General features: G+C 39.1%; 1 protein-coding gene across 7 annotated transcripts in view; it reads right to left on the bottom strand.

The window, feature by feature from the left end:
- The window catches only part of SNTG1 (syntrophin gamma 1), a 913,627-nt gene that overhangs the window by 151,105 nt on the left and 745,613 nt on the right, over positions 1-16,909 (bottom strand). The gene's annotated exons all lie outside the window — the stretch shown is intronic.

The following is a 16,909-nucleotide window of genomic DNA, read 5'->3' as shown; positions in this document are numbered from 1 at the left end:
TAGAACCATATTTTCCTAACTTACAAACAAAGGAATTAGTTATGTTGAAAGTGTCATTCTGAGATTAACTACTGCCAGCTAGAAAGATGGTGATGTTAAGGAATTGAGATTAGTTTGTGAAACATACAAGTTCTTTCTCAAAATCAGAATCCTACAGCTCAATAAAGGGACATCAATGCCACCATGGACTACCTTGTGTCATGCTTTTAGAAAACTGTTATGTTTTGTAAGAATGGTACTACTAGGGGGAATTCCAAGTTGGTCTTGACTTCATTCTCTTGGGAGATTTCAAATACCTCATATCATCTCTGCTTCCTCTGACTTAAAATGACCTAAAGGACCATTTTGTTCATCCTGACAAAGTTGAAAACAGTTGATATATGGTCATAGAGGTCCAGACAATAACCAGAAGTTTTTGATATGTGAACAGATAAAACTACCCTTTAGAGCTGCCAAATAAAGTTATAAAACCTGCTTGGTATTATCGGTCAATGGAAAGGTTTAAATTTTTTTCTTCCCAGAGGTGAAGAACTAAATCATAGCACAAAAGGAGAGTAAATAAATAACTTCTCGGGTAAGGCACTGGAATTAAAATGCCACCAGTAGCTACTGTACCAAGGTAGAGAGGTATTTTTTTTTAAATTGTTCAGAGCAGTTGGATATGATGTAAGCATCTTTATATTACCATAGCCAAGAAAACACCTCTGACTAATTCTACCATTTCAATAGCATAGAGAGGCAGCTGAAGGCAGTGGTAGGTGCCACATGATGTAGAAACTTTAGAGGGACTGTAGAAACACAGCCCTTGAGATGAAATTACGATCAGAGTAATATAAGATTTGAGATTAAGTAGGGAGCAGGGTTAGGCTTATAGAAAACATTTTGCAAAATCATGGATATTGGGAGGCTAGAGGAGAAGCACATGCATAGGCCCAGGGAAGATACACACCAATATAAGGGCTGAAAAGACTATAACCCTTATGCCAGGCAGATTAGCGATCCTTGCCTGTAAACTCCCATTGGAGAGTGAAGCACTGGAAGCCAAAACTGGAAGAGGTGTTATCATTTCTAATACTCAAATGGCAAAGAATGATCATCACACACTAAAATCAGGCAGTGGGTATTTGGTATAAGATGCCCTTATTATGGTGCTTGGGTTTGAATCGCAGCCTTGCTCTCCATTCTGTCTTCCTGCTAATATACACCCTGGAAGGCAACAAGTGATGGCCAAGTCACTGGGCCTCTGCCACCCATGTAGGAGACCTTGATTGAGTTCTTGTCTCCTGGCTTCAGGCCGGCCCAGACATGACTTTGCAGGACTTTTGGGAATGATTCAGAGGATGAGAGAACACTCTTGTCTATCTTTCAAATAAATTAAATAAACAAAATATCAGAGCAAAAATAATAAAGCAATGTTCTTAGGAAACAAAATTTTTTTTAAAAGATTTACACATTTATTTATTGAAATGGCAGAGAAAGAAAGAGAGAGAGGGACTTTTCTTAATCTCCTGTCTTACTTTCCAACGGCCCAGGCTAGACCAGGTTGAAGCCAGGAGCCTGGAACATCATCAGGGTCTCCATGGGTGGCAGGGGACCAAGAATTTGGGCCATCTTCTGCTGCTTTCCCAGGCACATTGGAAGGAGCTGGATCAGAAGTGGAACAGCAGAGAAGCAATCCAGTTATCAAATGGGATGCCAGTGTCACAAGTGGTAGTTTATCCTGCTGCACCACAATGCACCCCAAGAATGAAATCTTAAGAGACCTACAGGAACTCAGGCTTCACAGTAGTGAAGAAACAACTTTGAAACAACTGTATTAAATACTTTCAAAGACCTAAGCAAAAAAAATGTAAAAAACTACAATAAATCATGAGAATGACCGATGATCAAAAATCAGTGTATCTACAAAAAGAAACTATAAAATGGAACCAAAATATTGTTGGCTGAAAAATTTAATAACTTTATCTAAAACATCATAGAGGTATTCAGCAGGAGATGTGAACAGGCATAAAGAAAAAAAAATCCTATTATAAAGAAAAGACTGCGGGGGAAAAAAAAAACTAATGAAGTGAATTAAGCAGAGCAAAAAGAACTTGGGGTACCATATGAAGCAGACCAATATACAAATTAAGGGAACCTCCAAAGGAGAAGTACATGGAGTAAAAGGAGTTTTTTAAAAAGCAATGACTTAAAAACTGTCCAAGATGGGGGGCGGGGCACTGCGGCATAGAGGGTAAAGTTGCCACCTGCAGTGCCAGCATCCAATATGGGCGCTGGTTTGAAATTCAGCTGCTCCACTTCTAATCCATCTCTCTGCTGTCTGAGAAATCAGTGGAAGATGACCCAAGTCCTTGGGCCCCTCCACCTATGAGAGAGACCCAGAAGAATTTCCTAGCTTGTGGCTTTGGATCAGCCCAGCTCTGGCCTTTGTGGCTTTTTGAGGAATGAAATGGCAGATGGAAGACCTCTCTCTCACTTTCTCTCTCTCTCTCTCTCTCTCTCTCTCTCTGCCTCTCTGTAATTCTACCTTTTGAATAAATAAATAAATCTTTTTTAAAAAAGAGAAATGGAATCATATAGTATGGATTCTTAAAAAAAAACTGCCCAAACTTGAGGCAAGACATTGATATATAAATATAGAAAATGCAATGTAGACTAAATCCTAAGAGATCCCCATTGAGACATATAATCAAACTGTCCAAAGATAAAATTAAAGAGGCAATCTTGAAATTAGTATGAGAAAAGCAATTCAACATGACAAGTGGTCCTCAATAGAATTATCAGCTAATTTTGTAAGAGACTTTACTAACAATAGACAGTGAATATCATCTTTACAATACTCAAAGGAAAATAATCTTTCAAGTAAGGAAGTTTTTCCCATATAAAGGAATACTGTACTTCAAAACTGAGAAACGAAGACATTCATGGAAAGACAAAAGCTAAGGTTATTCATTATCACAGGGTATGTCCGACAAGAAATTCTAACTGTTGGAAAGAAAGTATTTTGGACTATAACTTGAAACTGTATGAAAATATATGGCTTGTCCAAAATGTGAAAACATGAACAATTAAAAGCAAATATGAAAATTTTAGTTGGATTTTAAAAGGCAAGTGTGTAAGATAATTATAAATCAATGTTAATGATTATAAAAATGTAATGTGTGTGACATGAATAATATAAATGTGGGGGACCTGTAGGATTTTTATATGTTGAAGTTGTCATCATCATAAACCAGATTATTATAATTTTAGAATATTGTGTATAATCTACATGATGGGAAAGTATCTATTGAATACACGTGAAAAGAAATGAAAAGAGAAAAAGAATGTGTCTTTGTAAATAATAAACAAAACACAAAGGAAGACAGTAATGGAGGATATAAGACACAAAATCTATGGGACATACAGAAGAAAACACAAGCGGGGCCTGTGTTTTAGCACACTGCCTGAGAAGCTGGGATCCCATATGAGCACAGAAGTGTGGGCTGTACCACTTATAATCCAGCTCCCTGCTAACACATCTGGGAAAGTAGTGGAAGATGACCCAAGCAACCGGGCATGTGCCATCTACTTGGGAACCTGGACAGAGTTCCTGGATCCCGGCTTTACCTTGGCTCAGGCCTAGCCATTGTGGCTGTTAGGAGAGTGAACCAGCGCATAGAAGAGCATGTGTTCTCTCTCCCTGTCGCTTACTCTGTCGTGTGTGTATGTGTGTGTGTGTGCCACTCAAATAAATATCTTAAAAATTAAAAGGGGTCAGGTATTATGGCATAGCAAGTTAAAGCTAATGCTTGGGGCCGGCGCCGCAGCTCATTAGGCTAATCCTCTGCCTTGCTGTGCCGGCACACTGGGTTCTAGTCCCAGTCGGGGTGCTGGATTCTGTCCCGGTTGCCCCTCTTCTAGGCCAGCTCTCTGCTGTGGCCAGGGAGTGCAGTGGAGGATGGCCCAAGTGCTTGGGCCCTGCACCCCATGGGAGACCAGGAGAAGCACCTGGCTCCTGCCATCGGATCAGCACGGTGCGCCGGCCACAGCGCGCTAGCTGCAGTGGCCATTGGAGGGTGAACCAACAGCAAAGGAAGACCTTTCTCTCTGTCTCTCTCTCTCACTGTCCACTCTACCTGTCAAAAAAAAAAATGTAAAGCTAATACTTGGGATATGCATCTCCCATATCAGAGTGCTGATTCAAAGCCCATCTCCCCCACTTCCAATCTGTGCAAATGCACCTAGGAAGCAGCTCAAGTATTTCACTCCGGCCACCCATGCTGGCAACCCTAATGGAGCTCCTGGCCCCTGGTTCCTGGTTTAGCCTGGCCCAGCCCCTGTTGTTGTGGCCATTTGGGTAATGCAACAGTGGATGGAAGATTCTCTTTCTCTCTCTCTCCCTCTCTCTCTCTCTCTCTGTCTCCCGGACTCTACTTCTCTCTCACTCTGGGTTTCAAATAAATAAATCAAATCTTTAAAAAACAAAGAAAAAAAGTCACTTTTTGAGTCAGAGAGACCTTTATATAACATCCAAGCTTAAATTGTCAAGTCAACTCTTCTACATGGAATAACCTGGTACTTTTCCTATAAGTATGAATTTGTTCATGGTTTGTTTTCCTTAACTAGAATAATTTTCCCCATTCTATAAATGAGAAAACAGGCACAGAGAAGAAGTAACTATCTTGTATAAGGCCTCAAAGCAGATACTGAGCTGTACCTAGCTCCAATTCCTGTGTATACCTTTCATGACTCCATCATGGCCAACAGAATTTTATCCCCCAAGATGTACATTCTCTAATCCCCAGAGCATGCTAATGTGCTCCTTTACATGTCAAAAGGGACTTTTCAGATGTGATACAGGTTAAGAAATGTGACGGTCCCATTATCCTGGATTATCCACTTTGAACTGATATAATCTCAGGAGCCCTGAAGAGTAGGCCAGGAAAGCAGAACAGGACATTAGAAACACGAGAAGAAAGAATGAAGACCAGGAACTCAATGTACTAGAGGGCCTTAGTTTGCCATTGCTCATTTTGAAGATGGAGAAAGAGACACAAGGAGCATAGTTGACCTCTGGAGTCTCTGAATGGCCAAATCTGAGAACCAGCAAGGAAGTGGAGACCTCGGATCTATAACCACAGGAAATGCATTCCTACAACAACTTGAGTGAGCAATAAAACAAACTTGGCATTGGATCATCAAGAGAGGATCATGGCCCTGCTGACACCTTAATTATAGCTCAGTGAGACCTATGTGAGACTTCTGATATACAGAAATGTAACTTGATAAATTTGCACTGTTCAAGTTGCTGAATTAGGTCAGCTTTGTGATGGCTTCAATAGAAAACTAATGCAAACAAATTTCTCTCCCACAAATATGTCCAGAAGAGCAGCTGAAGGGTGGAAGCCACCACTAGAAAGGGATTAAATCAGGAGCTATGAAAGAAAAGAGGATGATAATATTAGTATATTGGACAATAGGGTCAAACAGTCTGATTCTTTTGGACTGTGTATCTTAAAGTGGCCCAGAGGTGAAGAAAATAATTAATAATAGAAATAAGACTACCCAGTATTTATCAGTAAGCAGAGCAACAGATATTCCCTCACATTGTACAGGCACTGTAAACTGATGTAAGCATGCTTGCATCATACTTTTAATGAGCATACTTTTGATAAGTATAATAAATATGTAAATACAATATGTAAAATATAATATATATACATAATAATATATAAATATAAATAATAAAAGCATACTTTTAATAAGTAACCAAGGAATTTAGAATACTCATACTTCAAGGCTGGTGCTGTGTAGCGAATTAAAATGCTGCCTGTGACACCAGCATCCCATATGGTTGCCAGTTTGTGTTCCAGCTGCTCCACTTCTGATTCAGATCCCTGCTCATGTCCCTGAGAAAGCAGTGGGAGATGGCCCAAGTGCTTGGGCACCTGCACCCACATGGGAGACCTAGAAATTCCTGGCTCCTAGCTTTGGCTGACTCAGTCCTAGCCATTGTGACCATTTGGGAAGTGAATCAGCAGATGGAAGATCTCTATATATATTGCCCCCTCACAATAACCGGTAACTCTCCCTTTCAAATAAAAAATCTTTTTAAAACAACAAAATACTCATATTTCAGATAAAATTCATTTTTGGAATGTATCTTAAGGGGCCCGCACTGTGACATGGTAGGTTAGGCTTCTGCCTGTGGTACAGGCATCACAAATGGGCACTGGGTCATGTCCTGGCTGCTTTTGTTCCAATACAGCTTCCTGCTATGGCCTTGCAAGGAAGTAGAAGATGGCCCAAATGCTTGGGTTCCTGCACCGGTGAGGAAGACCAGGAGGAAGCTCCTGGCTTCTGACTTTGGATAGGCACAGCTCTGGCCATTGCAGACATTTGGGAAGTGAACCAGCAATGGAAGATTTTTCTGTCTGTCTGTCTCTCTCTGTGTTTGAACCTCTATTTCAAATAAATAAATAAAAATCATTAAAAAAAGAAGAATGCATCATAAGTTCAAACCTGAAATTGAGAACATTTGTAGTTTCCTTGATATTTAACTTGAAAGAGCTACTAATGGTAGTGGGACAAATCTCACACTCCATCAGAGTATGAAAGCATGCACATAATAAAAAAGTTAACTTTTATTTGATGAAATGTTAATATTTATATGTTCAAACAGCTAATCAAAACATCATTGTACATAAAATAGATTGGAAGAAATTTTTAAAAATATGTTTTAGTGGCTATGCTTGGGAAGTAATAAATGTCATTCTAATATAAACAAGGACATTTCAAAATGCCCATAGAAAATTAAATACTGCAGACAATTTTGAAAACCATGTATAGTTTTTAATACAACTTTCATGAAACTTTTGAAGATCATTCTACACATGTGTTTCAAACTTTTGTGCCAAAATAATTTTGTTTTAACTCCATTTTTCTTTTCTCCTCTTAAAATTTATTTTATTTGTTTAAAAGGCAGAGTTATATATATATATATATATATATATATATATGCATTCAGAAAGACCTTCCAATTGTGGTTTACTCCTCAAATGACCACAGCACACAGCTCTGGACCAGACTGAAGCCAGGAACTTGGAATTCCATTCACGTGGGTGGCAGAGGTCCCATACTTGAGCCAGTTTCTGCTGCATTCTCAAGCACATTAACAGGGAGCTGGATGGGAAGTGGAGCAGCCGTGACTCAAACTGGGGCACATGTGGGATACCAGGGTTGCAGGCGGCAGCTTAACCAGATGTGTCACAATGTTGGCCCCTTAATTCCATCTTCTAAAACACTTGTTTAAGTACGTTGGTTTATACAATTTCTTCTTGCTAGCACTCTGTGAAATGCATATGCTGTTAGCCTTGATGAAGTAGACAACCACACAATGAACTCTCTGCATAGAAGGCCCAGCTGGTTTCTAAGAGTTGTGATCTTTGGCTAACAAGCAATATGAATCTGGGCCATCTGTGGAAGGTATGTGGCTACTGGAAAACGAATGATGCCAACCAGATAACAAGCCAAGAAGTTAACTCTTCCTCAGTAGAGGCTTCAGATGAGAACAGTCTGACCAACCTCATGACTGCACCCGGGTCAGACCTTGAATGAAGGAACAGCCTAAACTATGCAGGCTTCCTCACCCAGAAAACTTCAAGTTTGTATAATGTGTACTGTTTTAGGATGCTTACTTTCACAATAGACCCCTGGTTGCATAATATTTCTAGAAATAAACATCTTACTTAGAGAAAAATCTAGCACTTGTGAAAATATTATGTGAATAGTTACATATTCCATACTGCTGATGAATATGACAGTGAACAGTACTAAAGGAAGAAACAGGTGAGAAATAGGACGTACTTAAAACTGTATGTATGAGGGGCTGGCACCGTGGCATAACCAGTGAAGCCTCCCGCTATGGCACTGACCTACCATATGGGCACTTATTCAAGTCTCAGCAGCCCTACTACTGATCCAGCTCCCTGCTAGTGTGCCTGGAAAACAGTGGAAGATGGTCCAAGAATTAGGGCCCCTACACCTACATGAAAGACCCAGAAGAATCTCCTGGCTCCTGGCACCTGGCTTCAGATTGGCTCAACTCTGGCCGTTGCAGACATTTGGGGAATGAATCAGAGAATGGAAGACCTTTCACTTTGTCTCTTCCTCTCTCTCTTTGTAGTTCTGCCTCTCAAATAAATAAATAAACCTTTTAAAAATTTAAATATGAAATCTGTTATCTTTATATAAAGAAAAAATAAATCTTATTTTTAATAGAAAAGTGCATACAATACTAAATGAATAAATAGAAAGGAAAAAAATCCTTATATAAAATGAACTGCACATAAAAATTGTTAAAAAAAGAAAAGGGACCATAAAGGGGTATTTATATATTATGTTGCACCACTGTTATTGTGGTGGTAGTAATGTTTATATTTTAATTATTTTCCAGTGGTTTTTAATTTTTGCAGTCTTATAATATAAATTGCACAATAATGATCAGATTATTGTAACAACTTGGGCACAGAAAAGTAGTATCTTTCACTTTCAGTTTTCTTAATTAAGTTAATGATTCAGCAGTTGCCTTCTGCCACACTTTTCTCCAGGTCCTAGGAGTACAAGGATGAATGAATGAGATTCCTATTTTTATATATTTCTATATATTCATAATTCATCTTAACTTTCTCTGTGGAACACGTTATATTCACTTTCTTCTTATGTGTGAGTATACTAATTTGTGTGCATGTGCGTGTGTGTGAGAGTGTGTGTGAATGTGTGTGAATGTCTTTATCTTACTGGTGCAGTAATATTGGCCTTTTTATGCATGCTGAGATACATTTGTTCATTGAACTCATCAACTGCTCCAAATATTGTTTTAAGAAGAGGAGAAAGACCAGAACATGCAAGAAACGAAATCTTTACCTTTCCAAACTTGTATTCTTGCTGGTGAAGTAAGAAAAGGAAGCAAACAAATGTATAATGTGATTTGAGGAAGTGATAAGTGCTATGCAGACAAATAGAGTAGGGTAATTGTGTTCGAAAAATCAAAGGACTGGTGTTACAGAACAATGGGTAAAGTAGTTGTGATGCTGGCATCCCATGAGTACTAGTTGGGGTACCAGCTGCTCCACTAACTTGCTCCAGCTAACTTGCTAATGGTCTGGGAAAGCAGCAGAAAATGGTCTAAATGCTTGAACCCCTGCACTACTATGGGAGACCCAGAAGAAGCTCCTGGCTCCTGGATGCTGGCTCCTGGTTTCAGCTTAGTCCAGCCCGAGCTATTATGGCTCTTTGGGGGAGTGAATCAGGGGATGGAAAATCTCTACTGCCCCACTGCCCCTGACACCCTGTAATTCTTTCAAATAAATAAATTTAAAAATATTTTTAAAAGATAAATCAAAGGACAAGGGCAGGCATTTGGCTCAGTGTTGGTTTAAGCTGCTTCTTGGGATGCCTGCAGCCCATATTGCAGTGCCTGATTGTCACCCCTACTACTACCATGCTTCCTTAACGTGCACCCTAGGAGGCAGAAGATGATGGCTCAAGTTCTGGACCCTGTCACCCATGCGGGAGACCTAGACTGATCTTTCCTTCTCTCTTTCCCTCTCTCACTTTCTCTTTTCCATTCAAGTATATACAAATCAATAAATAAAATTTTGAAATCTTAAGAAATATTTAGGGAAAATGGAGATAGAAATGTAGGAAATTTATAGCTAAACAATGTTATTTAATGAGGCAAATAAATTCAGTGGCAATGTCAAGGAATTATCCAATAGAAAAGCTTTATGGGCAAAGTCTAAAGCAAATGCCAAGTTCCTGAAGGGGAAGGAACTTGATATGTTAGATGAATAGCAACTTGACCAGAGTGGCTGGAGTTGCATGAAGGAGAGAAAGACAAGCTAATGATTAATTTTGAGTGGCTGCAGAGGCAGATCATGTAAAGTTTAAGGGATTGAATTTATCACAAGCCTGACTCACAGCCAAGTTAACTTCTTTACTCCTTCCTGAAAGGTAAACCACAAAGAGCATGGTGGGCTTGGTATTCTGCATATTAAACAGAGGCCCACTGCATTGATGGCATCTTGCTGATTGGTTCAGGCCCTCTGTAGGTAAGAGCTCAGAGGAGACTTCAAGTGTGACCAAAGGACACTGATGTTTGTTCTCCTTCACTTCTTAGTTGGTGCCAGTGTGTGTCCTTTCAGCTTCACCCAGGTAGACTTCCTCTCTTTGAAAGCAGCAGTTACTTGCTGGAGCAGCAGCTGATCCTGCTCACAGTTCTTCCGACATGATCAGCACCCAGTTCATTGTGTGCCACCATAAGAAATACCTGCGAATGTCCCTTTTCACAAGTCTGTGGTCCCATTTCTTTAAGTTCCCTTCCTGAGCTTAGAAACATCAGCACCAGCCAATGCTGGGTTCTCTTCTGCAGAAGCTTGGATCTCCTTTCCTCCAGAACACCCTGTCAATTTTCACTTTAACTTTTCTTACCTATGATGGCTAATTTGTATGTCCACAGGGTTAGGATGTGGCTCTCAGTTTTTTGATCAAACATTATTCTAGACATTGCTGTGAAACTATTTTGTGGATGTGATTAACATTTACAATGAGTTGATATTTGGTAAAACAGATTATCTTCCACAATATGAGTGGGTCTCTCCAAGTCAGTTTCAGTGCTTAAGAGCAACAGCAAATACTGATATTCCCTGATGAAGAGGGAATCCTGCCTTAAGACTGTGACATAAAAATCAAGCTTCAGAATTTACCAGATAGCCCATCCTGCAGATTTCAGATTTGTCAGTTAGATTCTCCATGAGTCAATTCCTTAAAATTCTTCTCTCTATAGACAGAGCTATGATAGGAAGATAGATACAAAGATGATAGATAAAATTTTATTATTCCTGTTTCTCTAGAGAACTGTGACTGATACATTGTCTCTTTACCTATTCCCCTCATTCTGACGTATCCTGATTGTTCTCATAACTGCTATTTCTGTGATAGTCTGTTAATCTCTTGTTAGTCTTTCATTTACTTATTTAAAATTTTATATGTAGTTAAGCCTTTATATTAATTTGTCTCTCTTCATATAACTGTGATTTCTGTCTTTTGATGGGATTCTGAGTGATGCTTTCATGTAATGGCCTTGCCTCTTACTTAAAGAGAGAATGGAAGCTATTACAGAGTTGTTATAAAGTAACAATTTCTCACCATTCTACTTCTGATGAGTAATTTAACACCTACTGAAAATAGGATGCCTACTGTCCACACCCCTAGTTATGTTATTCTCTTCCATCTCCCCTTTTCAAGATCTCTATACAAGCTGGTGCCGTGGCTCACAAGGCTAATCCTCCACCTAGCGGCGCCGGCACACCGGGTTCTAGTCCCAGTCGGGGCGCTGGATTCTGTCCCAGTTGCCCCTCTTCCAGTTCAGCTCTCTGCTGTGGCCCGGGAGTGCAGTGGAGGATGGCCCAAGTGCTTGGGCCCTGCACCCCATGGGAGACCAGGAGAAGCACCTGGCTCCTGCCATCGGATCAGCACGGTGTGCCGGCCGCAGCGCGCCAGCCATGGCAGACATTGGAGGGTGAACCAACGGCAAAAGAAGACCTTTTTCTCTGTCTCTCTCTCTTACTGTCCACTCTGCCTGTAAACAAAAAAAAATCTCTATACAAAGGACAGCAGGAGATAATGCATTTATACCAGTGCCTTACAATTCCTATGTCCACATCAGAGTGCCTTGATTCAATTTCTGGCTGCAACTCCTAATTCCAGCTTCTTCTACTGTAGACCCATGGATACAGCAATGATGATTCAAATAATTGAGATTTTTACCACACACATGAGAAACTAGTGTTCCTGGCTCCCAGCTTCAGATTCATCCCAGCCATCTCTCTCTCTCTCTCCCCCCCGCTTCCCCTCCTCCTCCTCCCCTCTCTTCCCTCTTTCCCTATCTTATTCTGTGTCTCCCAAATAAATAAAATATTAACCAAAAAATGAAATTTTATTAAAAGGACCAAAGAATACTTTTTCCACATGAAAATTCTAAGATAGTTTAATTGAATTAAACATCAAAATATTCTGATAATAAATGTTTATATGTGATTTATTTTCCCTTTAGGCACAATTCCAGTCTGCTTCTAGATGCCTTTCATTTTAATAAGTTATCAGAGCATATTCAGTATTCACAATCTTCCAAATATACAATATCATTTTTTCCAAAGAAGTAACTACACATAGACTTCCGATTTTAAGCACAATATTAAGAAAAATGTTTAAACTATTTTTATTAAGTAATAGCATTTTGTTGTATTTCCTGAGGATACTTCAAAAAGAGTGTGGATATAATTCATATTATAAATTAATACAATGAAAAATTACTCATGGATTTCAAAGAAGTATGCACCAAAATAAGCAGCTTTGATTTCCATTTTCCATGAATTTTTTGAAGTCCCCTGGTTTGAATGCCTTAATATGCATAGTAGACTCATGCTTAGCTCATGCAGCAAAATAAATTATCTTCTGGAGTGCAAGAAATTGAAACAAATTTTATAGTTTAAAAAATTTCATAGTTTCAGAGTTAGGCATTTGATCTAGCAATGAAGATGTCACTTAGGGTTCTCACACCTCATATAAGAGTGCTTGGGTTTGGGGCTGGTGCTGTGGGACAGCGGATTAACACGTTGGCCTGAAGCGCTGGCATCGCATATAGGTGCCTGTTCTAGTCCCAGCTACTCCTCTTCCTATCCAGCTCTCTGCTATGGCTTGGGAAGGCAGTGGAAGGTGGCCCAAGTTCTTGGGTCCCTGCACCCATGTGGGAGACCCAGAAGAAGCTCTGGCTCCTGGCTTTGGATTGGTGCCGTTCCAGCTGTTGTGCCCATCTGGGGAGTGAACCAGAGGATGGAAGAACTCTTTCTCTGTCTCTACCTCTCTCTGTAACTCTGTCTTTTGAATAAATAAAATAAATCTTTAAAAAAATAGAGTACTTGGGTTTGAGTCCAGGTTTGATCCTGATTTCAAATACACAGCCTGAGAAGCAGCAGATAATTAAGTAATTGGGTCCCTGCTGTTCACATGGAAGACTCAGACTGAGTTTGCATGCTGGGTTGGTGGTGGCCCAGCCCCAGCTTTTTTAGGTGCTTGGAGAGTGAACCAGTGAAAGGAAGAGCTCTACTTGTACTTTTCTCTCCCTTTCTTTCTCTGACTTTCAAATATATGTAGAGGCTTTTTTTTTTTTTTGACAGGCAGAGTTAGACCGTGAGAGAGAGACAGAGAGAAAGGTCTTCCTTTTTCCGTTGGTTCACCCCCAAAGTGGCCACTAAGGACAGCACGCTGTGCCAATCCGAAGCCAGGAGCCAAGTGCTTCCTCCTGGTCTCCCATGAGGTTGCAGGTGCCCAAGGACCTGGGCCGTCCTCCACTGCCTTCCAGGGCCTCAGCAGAGAGCTGGACAGGAAGAGGAGCAACCGGGACAGAATCTGGCACCCCAACCGGTACTAGAACCCAGGGTGCTGGCGCCACAGGTGGAAGATTAGCCTAGTGAGCAGCAGTGCCGGGTATGTAGACTTAAAAAAATGACAATTTCATTCATTAAAACAAATACATATTAATCACATCCATTTTAGTCATTCTCCTAAATCAGCCTGTTCACGCTGCAAATAAAATTTACTCACGCCCCAGTGGGTAGGATTATGTAATTAAGATGCAAATTCACGCAAATCATTGCTCTCACTGAATAGTTAAAAATAACTGCAAATGTTATCATGACATTCTACTATACGTAAATTTGTCGGAATATACTTTGAGGCTTGAGAAATTAATTTTTGCACTAGATATATAATTTCAATTTTTAGAATAATACAAAAATAATAAACCCAGAAAGTTTCTATATGTAATGAAAGAAAATTAATTCTTTATTGCTTACAAACATAAATGGCACACTGCTGCTTATGGAGAAGTATAGACATTTTAATTTACAAAGAATTAACCTGTTGCAAGTCTAATAAAAGAAATGCTGCCTTTCTATTTTTCAAGACATGTTTCTATTTTTCAATGTATAATTAAAAATTATAATTTACTTTAAACTTTTATATTTTCAATCACAAAAAGTCATATAGTCCCTCAGTATTTTCTTAATTCTGTATGATAAATTGCAAGTTATATGCTACTATTTTTTGTTTTTTAAGTTTTTTAATGAAACCTAGCTTAATGTTTATTAAAACCAGATTCAAATTCCAGCTGTACCACTTCCAATGCAACTCCCTGCTAATGCGCCTGGGAAACAAGGAAAGATGTCTCAAGAACTTGGGCCCTTGCCATCCACATTATGTACCCAGATGAATTTCCAGCCTCTTGGCCTTGGCCTGGTCCTTCTACTGCCTTCCCACTCACATTAGCATGGAGATGAATTGGAAATGGAGCAGCCGGAATTCAAAATGGGACTCACTGGGCATACTGGAAGTGCAAGTAATGGCTTAACCAACTGCACCACAAAGCCAGGCTCTGTCTGATGTTTTAAATGTATTAAATATCAACATTTTGATGAATGTCTGTTTTTATAAGCACACACACATATTATATATGAACAAAGTATATAACTGGTGATATCTGTACTTAAAAAATCTATATTCATCAATTCATTAAAGTATGGGAGAATATAGTCAAAGTGTATCTCATCTCCCTACATTTTCTGTACCGCATATACTTTTTCTGACCTTAATAATTTTATAAATGATTGATCACACAAAAATCATGATCATTTTTAGATGCGCAAAAACATGATTTCAGTCTATCATTGTTCTCTATAAATGACACATACTTGGTGATATTTATACATGAGTCCAAAGGCGACAGCCATTTATTTTATTGCAAAAGATACCTCTTTCACTTGTTCAAATCTCAAAAGAAAGGCATCCTAAACAGAAGAAATTTGGAGCCATCAGTACTCTATATTTCTAGTTTCATCACAACAGGCTTACCTTCACCCACAGATTTTCTATATACAGAATGCAATGATTTGAACAGCACTGAACAACAAAGTGTCACTCACCATACACTTTGCAGTCTTACTGGCATTAGCTTCTAATCTTGCACTTGGATTTCAACAAATGCAATTCTTACCTTTCCCCAACTTTTAAGTGAGGTTCTTTCTTATTTATAGGCATAAAGAGCATCTTTGGTGACCTTAGTAGATTTGACTAGAGTTTTTCTTTTTTCTATATAAAGCTTTCATCAGATTGCCTGTTGCTTTACCCTCCTCAGGAACTGAATCCTTAGTCTAAATTAGTTTTTGCACTTTTGACCCACATCTGCGCCAAGATATCCAAATTTCCATATGCATTTGCTAGTCTCATATATATTAAACCTATACATTAGAATCCAGATCCAAAGGGGGTATCTGGAATTGTTCTTTTTATGATGGATCAGAAATTTTGGCTTTGTACTCAAGTTAATATAGAGAATAATTCATATTTATATGAACATACACTTTTGGTAGAACAGCATCACAGGAAGAGAAAAAAAGCATAAACATGATTTATATTCAGATTTCTAACTTCTAGCTGAATGTCTAACTCCTAATATCACATTAGTTTCATATTTAAGACTGAAGGTGGAGCATTCTTTTCTAATACACAGTCTAACACTTTACAGAAAAATGGAAAGTGACAACAAACAAAAGATACGTTTCTCCTTCAATAAGTGAAATGTAATGCAAGCTAAAAAGAAATCTAGAGAGCTTGACTAAAATCTCTAGTAGCACTTTTAAAACAGGGCATATTGAAAATTGATACAATACTCAAAGATGTTTTTAACCTCAATACATATTTATACTAAATCTTTTTCTATGACTTAAGAATGTGTAAAATATTCTGTAGAGTACATTACATTGAAAAATCTTCCAGTTTTTATTGTGGAACTAAATGCTGTTAAAAACACACAAAAAGCACAAAGGTTAACATAGTCTTTTCAAAACATAATATTGAGCATGCATTTCCATTGTAAATTTACTACAATGTGCATTGTGACCAAGTTTGTACATCCATATTTTTAGAGGCAAACTAGTAGCAAAGAGAAAATGTGTTCTGGGGCCAGTGCTGTGGCACAGCGGGTTAAAGCCCTGGCCTGCAGCTCTGGCATCCTTTATGGATGTCTCAGCTGCTCCACTTCTGATCCAGCTCTCTGCTATGGCCTGGGAAAGCAGTAGAAGACGGCCCAAGTCCTTGGGCCCTGCACTCATGTGGGAGATCCGAAAGAAGCTCTTGGCTCCTGGCTCCAGATCAGTTCTGCTCTGGCTATTGTGGCCAACTGAGGAATGAACCAGCAGATGGAAGACCTCTCTCTCTCTCTCTCTCTGGCTCTACTTCTCTCTCTAACTCTGTCTTTCAAATAAATAAAATAAATCTTTAAAAAAATAAAAAAGAAAATGTGTTCCATTTCACTATTTAATAAAATATATTTAATATGTGTGAAATGAAATAAATACCATAATCATCTACGTTTTACTCCTGAAAGCAATCACTACAATTGATTAACAGTCCAACAGTGAAACCAGTGGAAATTGACACTGCTTACAAAGTATGACATGTATCTGCACCTCCCCTCCCCCAGTTAAACATAATTCCGTCCTGTAACCTGTTTTACGTCTGGGATGCTGACACTCATGTGCTTTACAAACAAGCTGCTTTGCCTTCTTTCTTGTGTTGCAGTCATTCTATGAGAGGAGTTGCTAGGGAAAACCTGGGAGGGGAGTGAGAGTGATGTGGGCTAAGCAGAGAGTTAGTAAACAAAGGAGCCAAGAGGTTTCCAGTAGTCTCTGTACTTTAGCCCTGAACTGCTTAAAAAAAAAATCCACCTCTTTCCAAGGCCAACTCATCACAACCACTTTCCGCAATACATCTGAGCCTCCTCTATCATAGATACCACAAAGAACATCCA

Source organism: Oryctolagus cuniculus, chromosome 6 (assembly GCF_964237555.1).
Source record: "Oryctolagus cuniculus chromosome 6, mOryCun1.1, whole genome shotgun sequence".
Classification (NCBI taxonomy): domain Eukaryota; kingdom Metazoa; phylum Chordata; class Mammalia; order Lagomorpha; family Leporidae; genus Oryctolagus; species Oryctolagus cuniculus.
Note: the sequence above shows the minus strand (reverse complement) of the source record. Positions and strands in the feature narration are given on the sequence as shown.